The following is a 14,970-nucleotide window of genomic DNA, read 5'->3' as shown; positions in this document are numbered from 1 at the left end:
ACACACACACACACACACACAAGGAAACAACAGACAGGCTTTCAGAAAGTTACTCAGAATCACACAGGAAGTAAAAGTCAGAACTCTAAGAATGGAATCCATTTTTTTTTGTTCAAATGCTATATTTTCTATACCCAGATACCTGTAATCCAATTATCAGGGAATAAATTCTAATTCATAGACCACCCCTACCTGTGTTAGAGTAAACTGTGCTCCATAGGGTATTCAATGGCTGATTTTTCAGAGAAAAATTGCTAGGTCTTTTTTTTCAAGGTGCCTCTGGATAGTGGTGTCACTAGGGTTGGTGTCACCTAATATCACACATAGTATTGACCCCCCTCCCCCATGTGGACTTCCTCCCATAACAAACCATACAGATTATTTAGTAGTGTGTTATCAATTTTAATAATATGTTGGAAAATTCCTTAAATGTAATATTTCTTAGATCATATGGATACTAATAGCAAAAATTGTTTTGTCAAACCTTTTTACATTGAATTACAATATCGTTAGTAACTGAGTATAGTCTTTCAAAATCTGTGTCCTTCTTTTCCTTTAATGACAACTTCATTCTTTAAAAAAAAGTGGCTAATAAAAATCCACAAATACTAATTACCACAATATTGCTGCTCAAACACCAGAACATTTGAAAAACTCAGCAACTATAAAAACAGCAGCCACAACAAAAACAATTGTTATTAGGTGACATCGAGTCAGTTCCAACTCATAGCAACCCTATGCACAACAGAATGAACCACTGCCTGCTTCTGCACCACTCTTACAATATTGTTTTGCTTGAGCCCATTTCTGCTGCCACTATGCCAATCCATCTCCTTGGGGTTTCCCCCTTTTTCGCTGAACCTCCACTTTACTAAGCATGATGTCCTTCTCCAGGGACTGGTCCAAAGCATGAGAGTCAAAGTCTTATTATCCTGGCTCCTAAGGAGCATCCTGGCAGTATTTCTTCCAGTACAGATTTATTTGTTCTTATGGCATTCCATGGTATTTTTGATATTCTTCTCCAACACCATAAGTCAAATGCATTCATTTTTCTATGGTTTTCCTTATTCATTGTCCAACTTTTCACAGGCATATTGTAAATACCATGGCTTGGGTTAAACACACCTAGTCCTCAAACTGACACCTTGGCTCTTGAACACTTTAAAAAGGTCTTGTGCAGCAGATTTGCCTAATGCAATTTGATTTCTTGACTGTTGCTTCCATGAATGTTGATTGTTTTTGTTGTTGTTATGTGGTGTGGAGTCGGTTCCGACTCATTGAGACCCTGTACAGGGTTTCCGAGGCTGTAAATCTTTATGGGAGCAGAAAGCCTCATCTTTCTTCTGTGGAACAAGTGGTAGTTTTGAACTACTGACCTTAAGGTTCTTAGCCCGATTCGTAACCACTACGCTACCAGAGCTCCTTATGAGTGTTGATAGTGGATCCCCCAAAATTTAAGTCTTTGACAACATCAATCTTTTGTCTATGTATATTGATGTTATTTTTTGTTCCAGTAGTGAGGGTTTTCATTACCTCTACATTGAGGTGCAATCCATACTGAAGTCTGTGGTCTCTAATCTTCATCAGCAAGTATTTTAAGTCCCTTTTGCTCTTCTCAAGCAAGGTTGTATCATCTGAATATTGTAGGTTGTTAATGAGTTTTCCTCCAAGCTTGATGCCACATTCTTCTTCATATAATCTAGGTTCTTGGGTTATTTGCTCAGCATATAGATTGAATAAGTATGGTGAAAGAATATAATCCTGGCTCATACCTTACCTAATTTTAAACCATTCAGTGTATCATTGTTCTGGTCAGATGATTGCCTCTTGGTCTATGTACAGGTTCCTCATGAGCACAATTAAGTGTTCTGGAATACCCATTCTTTGCAATGTTATCCATAGCTTGTCATGATCCACATAGTCTAAAGCCTTTGTGTAGTCAATGAAGCATAGCTAAACATCTTTCTGGTATTCTCTGCCTTCAGCCAATATGATAATCACTGTTTTTAGTGATTTATGTGTTTAATTTCATTTTTGACACCTCCCAATTTTCCTAGATTCATACTTTGTACATTCCATATTCCAGTTATTAATGAGTGTATATAGCTGTTTCTTCTCATTTTATATTGTGCTCCATCAGCAAATGAAGGTCCCAAAAGCTTTACTCCATTCACGCCATCACAGGAAGATCAACATGCTTCTCCTGCTTCATTATTTTCTTCAAGGAGAAACTCTGAATTTAGAGAAGGTAAGATATACACTCAAGTATAGGCCTAACTTGGAGGGAGAAGGAAGAAAAATAATGAGCCTGTGTGGAAAGACTTGGTCAACAAAGAAAACATAATTCCATTTCAGTACTCCAGTGAAAGGATAATGAGGTGCCTTCTCATACATGTTCAGTGGGAATAAGCAGTGTTTTAAGGGTAATTTGTTGGTATTTATTAATTCTTTGGAAATCTTGGTACCAGAGTTGTTGTTGTTAAATGTTATAGAGTCATTTCTGACTCATAGCAACCCTGTATATGGTTTCTGAGGAGAGGTTGGGGGGTTTGAACTATTGACATTATGGTTAGCAGTCAAATGCTTATCTTACAGTGCCAGACCAAAAGTCCAAGGTATGAAGATGTAAATATAAAATTATTCAACACAGTAGAAATCCATGTGTTCATCCAGAGAAGACTGATTAATTTATGATGCAACTTGATGTTGTTGTGAAGTGCTGTCCAGTCGGTTCTGACCCATAGCAATCCTGTATAGGGTTTCCGAGGAAAAGCTGGTGAACTTGAACAGTTGACTTGCAGTTCAAACAACTTTGCAGTCTGGTGCATTAACCCACAGAGCCACACCAGGATTCTGATGCTGTAGCTAGACAAGTGTTAATACTTTGCAACCATTAAAAAGAACAGCAAAAAACCAAAACCCACTGTTAACAAGTCTGTTCCAAACCATGGTGGTGGTGGTGGTGTGCTATGGAGTGGGTTCCAACTCATAGTGACCCTGCATAGGGTTTCCAAGGCTCTAAATCTTCAGAGGAGCAGAAAGCTTCATCTTTCTCCCACAGAACAGCTGGTAGTTTCAAACTGCTAACCTTGAGGTTAGCAGCCTGACTCAACCGCTAAGCTACTAGAGCTCATAGAAAACTTATATAGGTTTCTGAGACTCTAAACCCTTATGGGAGCAGATAACCTCATCTTTCTCCCATTGAACAGACCAACAAATGGAATTGTACCACCAACCCAGAGCTACTTACAAAAAAACAAGCAGTAGAACTATGAATTATGCCATGAAAAGATGTGTACAATATTAAATTGTTTTTTAACTTGCATAACAGTATGTACAAAATAAGCTTATATTTGTAGAAACAAAACTAACTTTTATATTTGGCTGTGTAAGTATGAAAAATACTTGTATCTTTATTTCCAATTGTACAAGTATAGAAAATTCATTATACAACAGTAACAGTTTTCATTCTGATATGTGGATTACAGGGAGACTTTCATTGACTATGAAAGACTTCAATACTTTTATAGCTTGAATTGTATACAATGCTTTGCAATCTAAGAACAATACTTAAGACCTTTAAAACATAGATGATTAAAGGCTGGATTAAGGCTGGAGCAGCAGGTTGGAGCCACCACTCATCTGTCAGTTTGTTGTACTGTGGTGGCTTGTTTGTTGCTGTAATGATAGAAGCTATGCCAACCAGTATTTTAAATACCATCATGGTCACCCATGGTGAAGCGGTTTCAGCAGAGTTGGAGCTTTCTGACTAAGAAAGATAGGAAAGAGCCGCAGACTACTTTTAATGGTCAACCATGAAAACCTTACAAATAACAACAGACTATTGTCTGATATGGAGTCCCTGTATGTGGCTGTGGGTAATGCACTGGACTGGAAGAGTTTGAACTGCAAGATCAGAGGCTCAAACTCACCAGCTGCTGCTAGAAAACCTTAGACAGGGTAGCTTCGAGCTGGAAATGACTCGACAGCACTTAACAACAACAACATTGTCTGATATAGTGGCAGAAAATGACCTCCTCAGGTTGGAAGACACTCAAAATACAACTGGGGAAGAGCTACCTCTTCTAAATGGACTTGACCTTAATGACATGAGTGGGGTTGTGCTTTCAGGACTTTTGTCTACTTAAGAGAAGAAGCAGCTGCAAACACCCATTAGTAATCAGAATATTAAATGAAGACCAGACACGTTGTGAGATGACATTAAGAACATCATCTACAAACACCCATTAGTAATCAGAATATTAAATGAAGACCAGAGACATGTTGTGAGATGACATTAAGAACATCATCTATGAAGAAAGCATCTTTGATAATTAAAAAAACAGAAAAGAAAGTAAAGACCAAAAAATGGATGTCAGAAGAGGTTCCAAAAGTTGCTCTTGAACATAGAGAAGCTAAACAGATTGTAAGAAATGATGATATTTAAGAGCTGAACAGGAAATCTCAACGGGTATCTTGAGAAGATGAAGTATTAAAATGAACTGTGTAAAAACCAGGAGTTAGAAAACCAAAAAGGAAGAACACGTTCAGCACTTCTCAAGCTGAAAGAACTGAAGAAAAAAATTCAGATCTCAGGTTAAAGTATTGACTGATTCAAAATCTTGAATGATGCAGAAAGCATCAAAAGAAGATAGAAAGAATATACAGACTCACTGTATCCAAAAGAATTGGTGGATGGCCAATCATTTCAAGATATAGCATATGATCAAGAATTGACAGTATTGAAAGAAATCCCAGCTGCACTGATGGCATTAGTGAAAAACAACTTTCCAGGAATTGATGGAATACAAATTGAAATATTTCAACAAACTGATGCAACACTAGATGAGCCTCCTCCTCTATGCCAGTAAATGTAGAAGACACGTGACACTCACTTACTTGGAAGAAATCCATAATTCTGCCTATTCCAAAGAAAGGTGATACAACGGAATGAGAAAAGCACTGAACAATATCATTAATATCACATACAAGTAAAATTTTGCTGAGGATAATTAAAAAATGGTAGCAGTAGTAGTACGTTCACAAGGAGCTGCCAGACATTCAAACTAGATTCAGAAGAGGATATGGAATGAAGTTTATCATTGCTGATATCAGATCTTGCCTAAAAGTAGAGTACTAGACAAAATTTTACTTGTACTTTATTGACTATGCAAAAACATTCAATTTTGTGGCTCATAACAAACTATGGATAACATTGTGAAAGATGGGTATTCCAAAACATTTAATTATGCTCATGAGGAACCTATACACAGACCAAGAGGTTGTATCCTTTCACCATACTTTTTCAATTTGTGCTAAGCAAATAACCCAAGAAATAGGATTATATATAGAAGAACGTGGCATCAGTACTGAAAGAAGACTCATTACCAATCTGTCATATGCAGATGATACAACCTTGCTTGTTGGAAGTGAAGAGGAATTATAATACTGATGAACAGTTCAGTCTGATTTGTACCTTGTAAAGAAAATTAAAATCCTCACGTCTGGACTACTAAGTAACATAATGGTAAATGGAGAAAACATTGAAATGGTCAAAGACTTGACTTTTCTTGTGTTCACAATCAATGCTTATGGAAACAGCAGTCAAGAAATGAAATGGTGGACACATTGCATTAAGCAAATCTGCTGTACATAACCTCTTTAAATGTTAAAGAGCAAAACACCACTTTGAGAACTAAAGTTTTCCTGACCCAATCCATGGTATTTCCAATTGCCTCATATGCATGTGAAAATTGCACAACGAACAAGGAAGACTGCAGAAGAATTGATGCATTTGAATTAAGGTATTGATAAAAAATATTGAAAGTACCATGAATGCCAGAAGAAAAAAACATATCAGTCTTATAAGAAGTACAACCAGAATGCTCCTTAAAAGCAAGGATGGTGAGACTTTGTCTCTTCTTCTTTGGACATGTAGGAGGAATCAGTTTCTGGAGAAAGGCACCATGTTTGGAAAAGTGGAGAGTCAGTGAAAAATAGAAAGACTTGCAACAAGATAGATTGACACAGTGGCAGTAACAATAGTCTCAAATACAACAATTGTAAGGATAACAAAGTATCAGACAATGTTTCATTCTGTTGTGCATAGGATCACTATGAGTCGGAACCGACTCCATGGCACCTGACAACAACAAGCTGACTGGAGACGGAAGACTTGGATGCCATTACTAAAGCAGATTGAAGAACATTTGGTGTTTGTGGGATTCAAGAGATGAAGGAGAGGAATGAAAATTTACGGTGGCATCATCACTTCTAGCTTGGTAATTGATTCTTTGATGATTCTATTACAGAAATAGAGAAAAGAGGACGGAGGAGGGATTCACTGAAGAGGTTGAGTTCATTAGTTCCATTTTGAATAAAAGTTTGAGAGTCTCAAAAGGCAACTATACACTTGCCTTATATACTTTGCTTTCCACTTTCTCATTGCTGTTGTTGCTGTTATGTGCCTTGGAGTCGATTCTGACTGGGGTTTCCGAGGCTGTAAATCTTTACGGGAGCAGAAAGCCTCATCTTTCTCCTGCGGAACAGCTGGTAGTTTAGAACTTGATTTCTCATAAAGTCCTTAATATTTATGGAGTCCTAGCAGGAGTCCTAGTGTGGCACTGTGGGTTAATGTGCTGGATTGCAAGGTTGGTTTGAATCTCAAGGTTGGCAGTTCAAGCTCACCAACTACTCCTTGGAAACCCTATACAGGGTCGTCTTGAATCGGAACTGACGCGACGGCATTTAACAACAACAGCAGTTTGATAGACTCCTGGTATAGCATTGTAGGATCAGCGCTGAACTGCAAACCACAAGATTGGCAGTTCAAACCCAACAGATGCTCCTCAGAAACCCTAAACAAGGTCACTATGAGTTGAAACTGACTGGACGGCACTTAACAACAACAAGCAGGTTGACAGGAGTCCTGGTGTGGTGCTTTAGGATAAGCACTGGGCTACAGGGTTGGTTTGAACTACAAAGTGCAACCCCTCCTCAGAAACCCCATAGAGGTTCACTATGAGTCAGAACTGACTTGACAGGCACTTCAGGCACTTAACAACAACAAGCAGGTTGCTAAGGAACCCTAGTGGTGCATTGATTATTCTATTAAATGTTAACAGAATAGTTTGCAGTTTTAACCCATTAGCCACTTCAAAAGGATCTGTAAAGATTTGCAAAATTGGAAATGCTATGGGCAGTTCTGTCCTGTAGGGTCATTGTGAGTCTGAACTGCCTTGATGGCAGTGTTTTGTTTTTTGATTTAGCAGGTGGGTGTGTGTAATATGGGGAGAAAGAAGTATTAATATTTTTAAAGATATTTTTATTTGTATTGATCCTTTTACTTTTACTTCATTCAGATCCTGGAGTTATTACCAAATAGAAGGCATGTAACATGGTCCATGAACTTCCAGTTTATCTTTTTTCTCAACATTATCCCCCACAAGAGAAAAAGGTTTCTTAACTGTAGTCAAAACATGTCTGTGTCAGAAACAGAGGGAAGCATAGAGCTATTCAAAACTGCACAAAGAAAATCCAGTGAAATAGATAAAAGTGAGAATAAAGAGAAATGTTTATAGGCAATTGGAGACAGAAAGTGAAAGACATGCATTTCACTCCTTGGGTACTGATGCTAAGGAGACAGAAAGACATGTGAAAGTCATACAACCTAATGAAAAGGGACCTTCATTTCTATTCCTGTGTGCTATATGATAGAAGGAGTGGAGAGTGAAAGAATGGTAGTGTGGAGCTAGGAAGAGGATTCTAGAGGAGAAATGTCTGATTGATGGTTACAACCAGGGATTCCGGAGCCTCAAGTATTGCCCAAAGGCATCAGGGGCTACAGCACCCTAAGGCCATACCCTGTGACCAATGTCTTTCATCAAAATCAGTGATAATGATGACATTATAGATAAGGACAAGCTTGACTCCCCTCAACCTTGCTTTGGTTCTACTCACCCATGACTCTGGAACAAATTTCTGGGGAAGGGATAACCCCCCCCCCAAAAAAAAAAAAATGAAGCTAATTTTTTCACCAGTCCCATATATTAAGCTCCTGAAATCAATTTTGAGAAAATGATGTCCTGTTTTTTAAATATTTGAACTATGGTCTAATACTTTTTAGCTACTTGAACAGATAAAAAGGCAACTGATCCAACAAAACAACCAGGCATACATGTTCAAACAATTATGAAAACATACAGTAGAATGTTATCAACAAATATATTAGGAAGCAAAAATGTGACTCAACTTCATCATTCTTGATTCTCCTTAATATATACACAGAGGCATATGAACTCACTTAATTTTGCATGTAATCCTGTAGGATAAAAAGACTTGCAAGCATTTATGTTATGAATGGAGAACAAATACTTATAGCCCTGAAGTTCCATAAGAGATCGTCTCCTTTCTTTAGTATTATGGAAGTATTACATTTTTTCCTCTTGATTTTCTCAGATCGTCAGAGACACTTTTAATTACTTTCATGTGTATAAGCAGTGTGCTTAGCCTTGATCATTCCAAAGCGTTTAATACTGAAAGTGAAAGAAACAGCAGTAGCTAGGTGATATTAAACCTCTTAGACTGGCCAGCTTTGGAGCATTTTTCAAAATGTTAAACTGGTTTGTCAATTGAGTGTGTATGGCTTGTATTTGAAGTGACCAAACATGTTCATTTATAAGACATAAGAAGGAATCTCGAATGAGGTAACACTCTACTAACTTTTTAAACATACTGAGTGAAGGTTAAGGTGTGTGTGTGTAATCAGAGCAGATGAGAAGTTGATGAGTAAACATCAGGTTAGGAGCAGGCAGCTGTGTCCCTGAATAGAGAATGAAGAGTTCTGGGATGCTGTGATGCTATGAGTTCTGGGAAGCTAGACTAAATTGACCGAATAGAACCAATGTGGTGGGAGCAGAGTAGAAGCTCAGGCCCTATACTGGGCATTATATTGGTTTCTCTATTACCCAGCACAGCCACAGTGAGATACTACCATGTGATCAGAGGTCATTCATTCCATGTCACAGGTTCCTAACTCTCAAGCTGGCTTCCATCATAATTAAAACTATAACAGCAAGGTATTAACAAGGGTTTTTCAATAAGATTAAGATAAAGTTAGGTCATGTTAAATTATTATGTGTAATAGTTTATTTAAGGTAATTATTTGTATTGTTTGACTTCCTGAGCCAAGCAATACGAATTTATTATCTAATATGTAGCCAAGCTAAAATTTATAATTTAAAACATTTAGTGGTTCCTTTTCTTCTGTACTTTTCAACATGTTTTAGCAAGTGGTAACTTTCCATAAAAGGGGCAAAAGAATTTGGGGCTGTGAGGCAGACTGACAAAGAGGAAATATATCCTGCCTGAACAAGCAAGAAAAAAAGGAAAGGAAAATGAAAATTCTTGCAACATTTAGTTCTTCAGAAAAAAAAAAAAAAAGTGGCCAGAATTTCTCCAACAGCACTTGATTTTTCAGTTTAAATTAAAAGGCCTAGGGACATTTTATAGAAATACTTCCCTGGGAATCAGTCTATCTGTTAATGGGATAATGGCTCAATGAAGCAAATTACACCATCTACAAACTTTCAACCAGTCCTAGTCAGTCCTAGTAGTCTGTAAATATTTAGGTTTGAACTATGGCTCTGCAAGTACAACCAAAAATGTTGTTAGGTGGATACCAAACTTTATAAAGATAAAACAACAAACAGCTTCTTTGTTAATGTAAGTGAAAATCTGAACCAGTAAATCAAACAAACATCAAGCCGAGTTTTTCTTGACAACACAAAATGTAAATTCCAAATCAAATTACATATATGTAAATGGTGCTATGAGTTAATATACTGGATTGCAATGTTGTTTGAACTGTAAGTTTGGCGGTTCAAACTCACCAGCCACTCCTCAGAAACCCTATACAGGGTTTCTCTGTGTTGGAACCAACTCAATGGTACTTAACAACAACAACAACAAGGAACTATTAGTTATGCTATATTACCATCTCAACTCTAATTTTATGTAAATGGTAACATGAAGGTCCAACTAATATGTAACATGCCCTAAAAGAATCTTAATACTTCTCAAGATCCAATTTTGAAATTAAGATGTTGTACTGATTAGCAATACTAATTGAAAAATTTTCTAACAAGTTCATAACCTATGTACATTTTGCAGCTGTATACTGTAGCTCTCAGGGATTGGCAAGGATGAATCAGAATATCTCTTTGCCAAGACTTGTCTGCAAATTCTTAACCTTTTTTTGTCTGCCAAGAACAAAGAAAAATTGTTGTAAACTTAGCTGCTGTTGTAACATATGAACAATCTTTTTTTTAAAAAAATGCAAATTAGACAAACAAGCAATCATTACATCATTCGCAGCAGCAAGCAGTTACATTTGGTTTCTGGTATTGTGCATATATATTAGTTTCATATTTTACTTGATATATGTTATAGTGCCTTACAATTTGTAAAGCACTTGCATATGTGTGATATCATTTGATGTTTTTTGAGAGCCAATGTTTTTAATATACTTCTTGTTTGAAAAGAATTGATACTTAAATTTACTTGATGCAAGCAAAATACAACAAAAGTTTAGATTGCTGCTATGGAAATTTTTTTTAAGTATTTCCTAAAATATAGGTTACACTCATTTGGCAAGGTAAACCAATTGCCATTTGGCAACCCTCTGTGTGTCACAGTAAAGCTGTGCTCCATAAAGTTTTCAATGATTGATTTTTCAAAAGTAGATCACACACATACACACAAAGATCACAAGGATCTTCCTTCTAAGGCAATGTTAGGCAGACTCAGTTGTTGGTGTGGCTGTGTGCCATCAAGTCAGTACCAACTCATAGTGATACTGCATAGGGTTTCCAAGAACACTTGGTGGGCTTCAACTGACAACCTTGCATTTAGCAGTCCAGTGTTTATTCTACAGCCCCACACCAGGGCTCTTCAGTAAGCACCAGTCAAGTGTATTACCCTTTACACCACCTAGGACTACTTTGCAAACTAAATCATTGGCAATTTCACATGCACACCAATTGGAACTCCCAATACTACAAAATGCATCTGGATTGCATTTTCGTTTGTTGTTTTGTTTGGGTACAAAAGCATTACTTAACAGATAGCTTCTTATACCTGTATATAGATGATAATCAAGTATTTTGGGTCAAGTGGATTACTTTTGAAGATTTGATTAAGCTTGGAATTCTGATACACTGTAAATTTAATTGCAATCATATAGATTACAAACAAGCTCATTAATTCAAATGAAACTGTATTTTTGGTTGTTCAGGTTTTATTTTTAGTTTTCTAAAAATTATAAAATGCTGCTATTTTGGCTCAAAGTTTTACTTTGTTGTGGTAAAATACATAGACCAAAAGAAGATAAGGCTTTTTAAATTATCCTAAATTACAAATAATTTGGACTCCTGGTGTGGCACTGTAGGATTAGCACTGGACTGCAAACCACAAGGTGAGCAGTTCAAACTCACCAGTTGTTTCTCGGAAATCCTAGAAAGGGTCTCTTTGAACCGGAACTGATTCAACGACACTTTAACAACAACAGAAATGATCTATTAAGAATTGTGGTTTTATTTCATCAGTAACTGCAGCATAAGAGTGATAGTGCATTCTTTAGAGGATTAGAATGAGACTTGGAGGGAAAAATAGAAGACTGTATTGAAGATTTGTGTCTATAGGGAAATAGTTGAGTAATTTTGTGAGGTTCATTTCAGGCCAGAATAAAATAATAAAATCTGAATGAAACCTATATTGTTCCACATTTGTCTTGTTGATGTTTCTGTGGGGAGTTTTTTAGTAGTTATTTCTAACATATTGTAGTTGTTGCTAGGTGTCTTTGAGTTGGTTCTGATTCATAGTGACCCTACGCACAACAAAACAAACCACTGCCCAGTCCTGTGCCCTTCTCACAATTGTTGTTACTTTTGAACCCATTGTTTTTGCCACTGTGTCAATCCATCTCATTGAGGGGTTTCCTCTTTTATGAGGGACAAAGTTCATCAGCCTGGCTTCTACATAGCATTCTGTCTTCTTGCAAAACAGATTCGTTTATTCTTCTGGCAGTACTTGGTCCTTTTAATTTTCTTATCCAACACCATAATTCCAGTGCATCAATTCTTCTACTGTTGTGCTATATTGTCCAACTTTCATGTGCATAAGAGGCCATTGAAAATATTCTGACTGGGATCAAGCATATCCTAGTTCTCAAAGTGACATCTTTGGTCTTGAACACTTTAAAGATATCTTTTGCAACATATTTGCCCAATGCAATATGTTGTTTGATTTCCTGTCTACTGCTTCCTTGAGTGTTGATGATGGATCCAAGCAAAATCAAGTCTATGACAACTTCAATCATTTCTTCATTTATCATGATGTTATTTATTCTGTTTTTGTTTTCTTTACATTGAGGTGTAATCCTTACTGAAGACTACAGAATTTGTTCTTCATCAGTATTTTAAGTCCTCTTTGCTTCCAGCAAGCAAAGTTTTATCATTTGCATATCACAAGGTTGTTAATGAATTTACCTACAATCCTGATGCCATGTTCTGCTTCATATATTCCACCTTCTCAGATTATTTGCTCAGCATACAGATTGAATAAAATAGTAAATGATACAACCTTAGCACAAACCTTTATTGATTTTAAACCATGTAGTATCTCCTTCTTCTGTTCAAATAGCTGTCTCTTGGCCTATGTACAGGCCTCTCATTAGCATAATTAAGTGTCCTGGAACACTTGTTCTTCACAACATTATCCATAGATTGCTATGCAGAAAGCCTTTGAATAGTCAATAAAGTACAAATATTCTTCTTCTGGCATTCTTTGCTTGCAGCCAAGATCCATCTGATGTCAACAATGATATGCCTAGTTCCAAGTCCTTTTCTGGAGCCAGCTTGAATTTCTGATAGTTCACTGTCAATGTGCTGTTGCAACCGTTTTTGAATTATATTCAGTAAAATTTTACTTGCATGAAACATTAATGATATTCTTCAATGATTTCCACATTCCAGTGGGCCTCTGTTTTGTGGGCACAAAATGGATCTTTTCCCATCAGTTGGCCAAGTAATTGTCTTTCAAATTTCTTGGCATAGAGGAAATAGAGCCTCCTGGGCTGTATCAGTTTGTTGAAAGATTTCAATTTGTATTCTATCAATTCCTGGAGCTTTGCTTTTTTAACAGTGTCTTCAGTGCAGTTTGGACTCACTTTCAGTACCATCATTCTTGATCATAAGCTACCTCTTGAAATGGTTGAACATTCATCATTGCGTTTCAGTATCCTTTCCATCTTCTTTTGACACTTTCTGCATCATTCAATATTTTGCCCATGTTGTTGTTATTTAGTGCCTTCGAGTCAGTTCTGACCCATAGTGACCCTGTATAGAGTTTCCTAGGAGAGGCTGGTGAACTTGAATCTCTGACTTAGCAGTTCAAACTAACTTTGCTGTCTAGTGCATTAACCCACAGGGCTGCACCACAACTCCATTTTGCCCATAGAATCTTTCATATTTCAAGTCAACCCTTCAACTTTTTCTTCTCATCTTTCAACTTGAGAAATGCTCTTCCCTTTTGGTTTTCTAATTCCATTTCTTTGCACATTTTGTTAAAATACTTGACTTTGTCTTCTGAAGCTGCTTTTTGAAATTTCCAGCTCTATTACTTTCTCATTTCTTCCATTAGCTTTAGCATCTCTATGCTAGAGAACAAATTTCAGGGTGTCTTTTGAAATTCATTTTGGTCTTTTCATTCTTTCCTGTTTTCTTACTGACTTTTTTTGCTTTCTACCTCAGTGATCTTCTTAAAGTCATCCCAGAACTCTTCAGATCTTTGGTCATTAGTATCTATTTCATCATATCTGTTTTGGAGATGATCTTTAAATTCAGGTGGGATATATTCAAGATTATATCTTGGCTCTTGTGGAGTCTTGATTTTCTTCAACTCCAGCTTGAACTTGCATATGAGCAATTGATTGCTCTTCTCTCTGTTCCTGGCCTTGTTTTGGCTAATGGTATTGGTCTTTTCCACCATCTCTTTCCACAGATGTAGTCTGTTTGATTCATGTGTTTTCCACTTTGTGAGGTCCATGTATATAATTGTCTATTATGTTGTTTAAAAAACTGTATTTTCAATGGATAAGTCGTTGGTCTTGCAAAATACTCTCATGTTATCTCCAGCATAATTTCTATCACTAAAGTCATATTTTCAGCTATTGATCCTTCCTATTTGTTTCCAACTTTTGCATTCTAATCACCAGTAATTTTTAGTGCTTCTTGGTTGCATGTTTGATCAATTTCAGACTGAAGTAGTTGGTGGTTGTTGCTGTTAAGTGGTGTCAAGTGGGATCCAACTCATAGTGACCCTATATAGGGTTTCCAAGTATCAGCTTGTGGGTTTGAACCATCAACCATATGGTTAGCAATCCAGTGCTTATCCTACAGTGCCACACCTAGACTTCAAAGAAGTTGGTAGTATTCTTCATTTTAATTATCACTGAATTTAGTGGTTGCTGGACAAACTGATTAATTGTGTTATTAACTGGTCTTGTTGTTGTTAAATACTGTTGAGTCGGCTCCGACCCATAGCAACCCTGTATGGGGTTTCTGAGGAGCAGCTGGTGAGCTTGAACAACCGACCTTGCAGTTCAAATGGTTTGCAGTCTGGTGCATTAACCCATAGCACCACACCAGGTCTTCTTGTAGGCATATGGATATTATCCTACCACAGAAATCATTGTACTTCAAGATAGATCTTGAAATATTGTTTTGATGATGAATATAACACCATTCTTCAATTTTTCATTCCTGTCATAGTAAATCATTTGATTTTCAGATTCAGAATGGTCAATGCCAGTCAATTTCACCTTACTCAAGCCTGTTGTTGTGTGTTGTCCAGTCTGTTCTGACTCATAGCATCCCTGTCTAGGGTTTCTGAGGAGGGGTTTGCAGTTAGCAG

The sequence above is a fragment of the Chrysochloris asiatica genome, unplaced genomic scaffold (genome assembly GCF_000296735.1).
Source record: "Chrysochloris asiatica unplaced genomic scaffold, ChrAsi1.0 scaffold00035, whole genome shotgun sequence".
NCBI lineage: Eukaryota > Metazoa > Chordata > Mammalia > Afrosoricida > Chrysochloridae > Chrysochloris > Chrysochloris asiatica.
Note: the sequence above shows the minus strand (reverse complement) of the source record.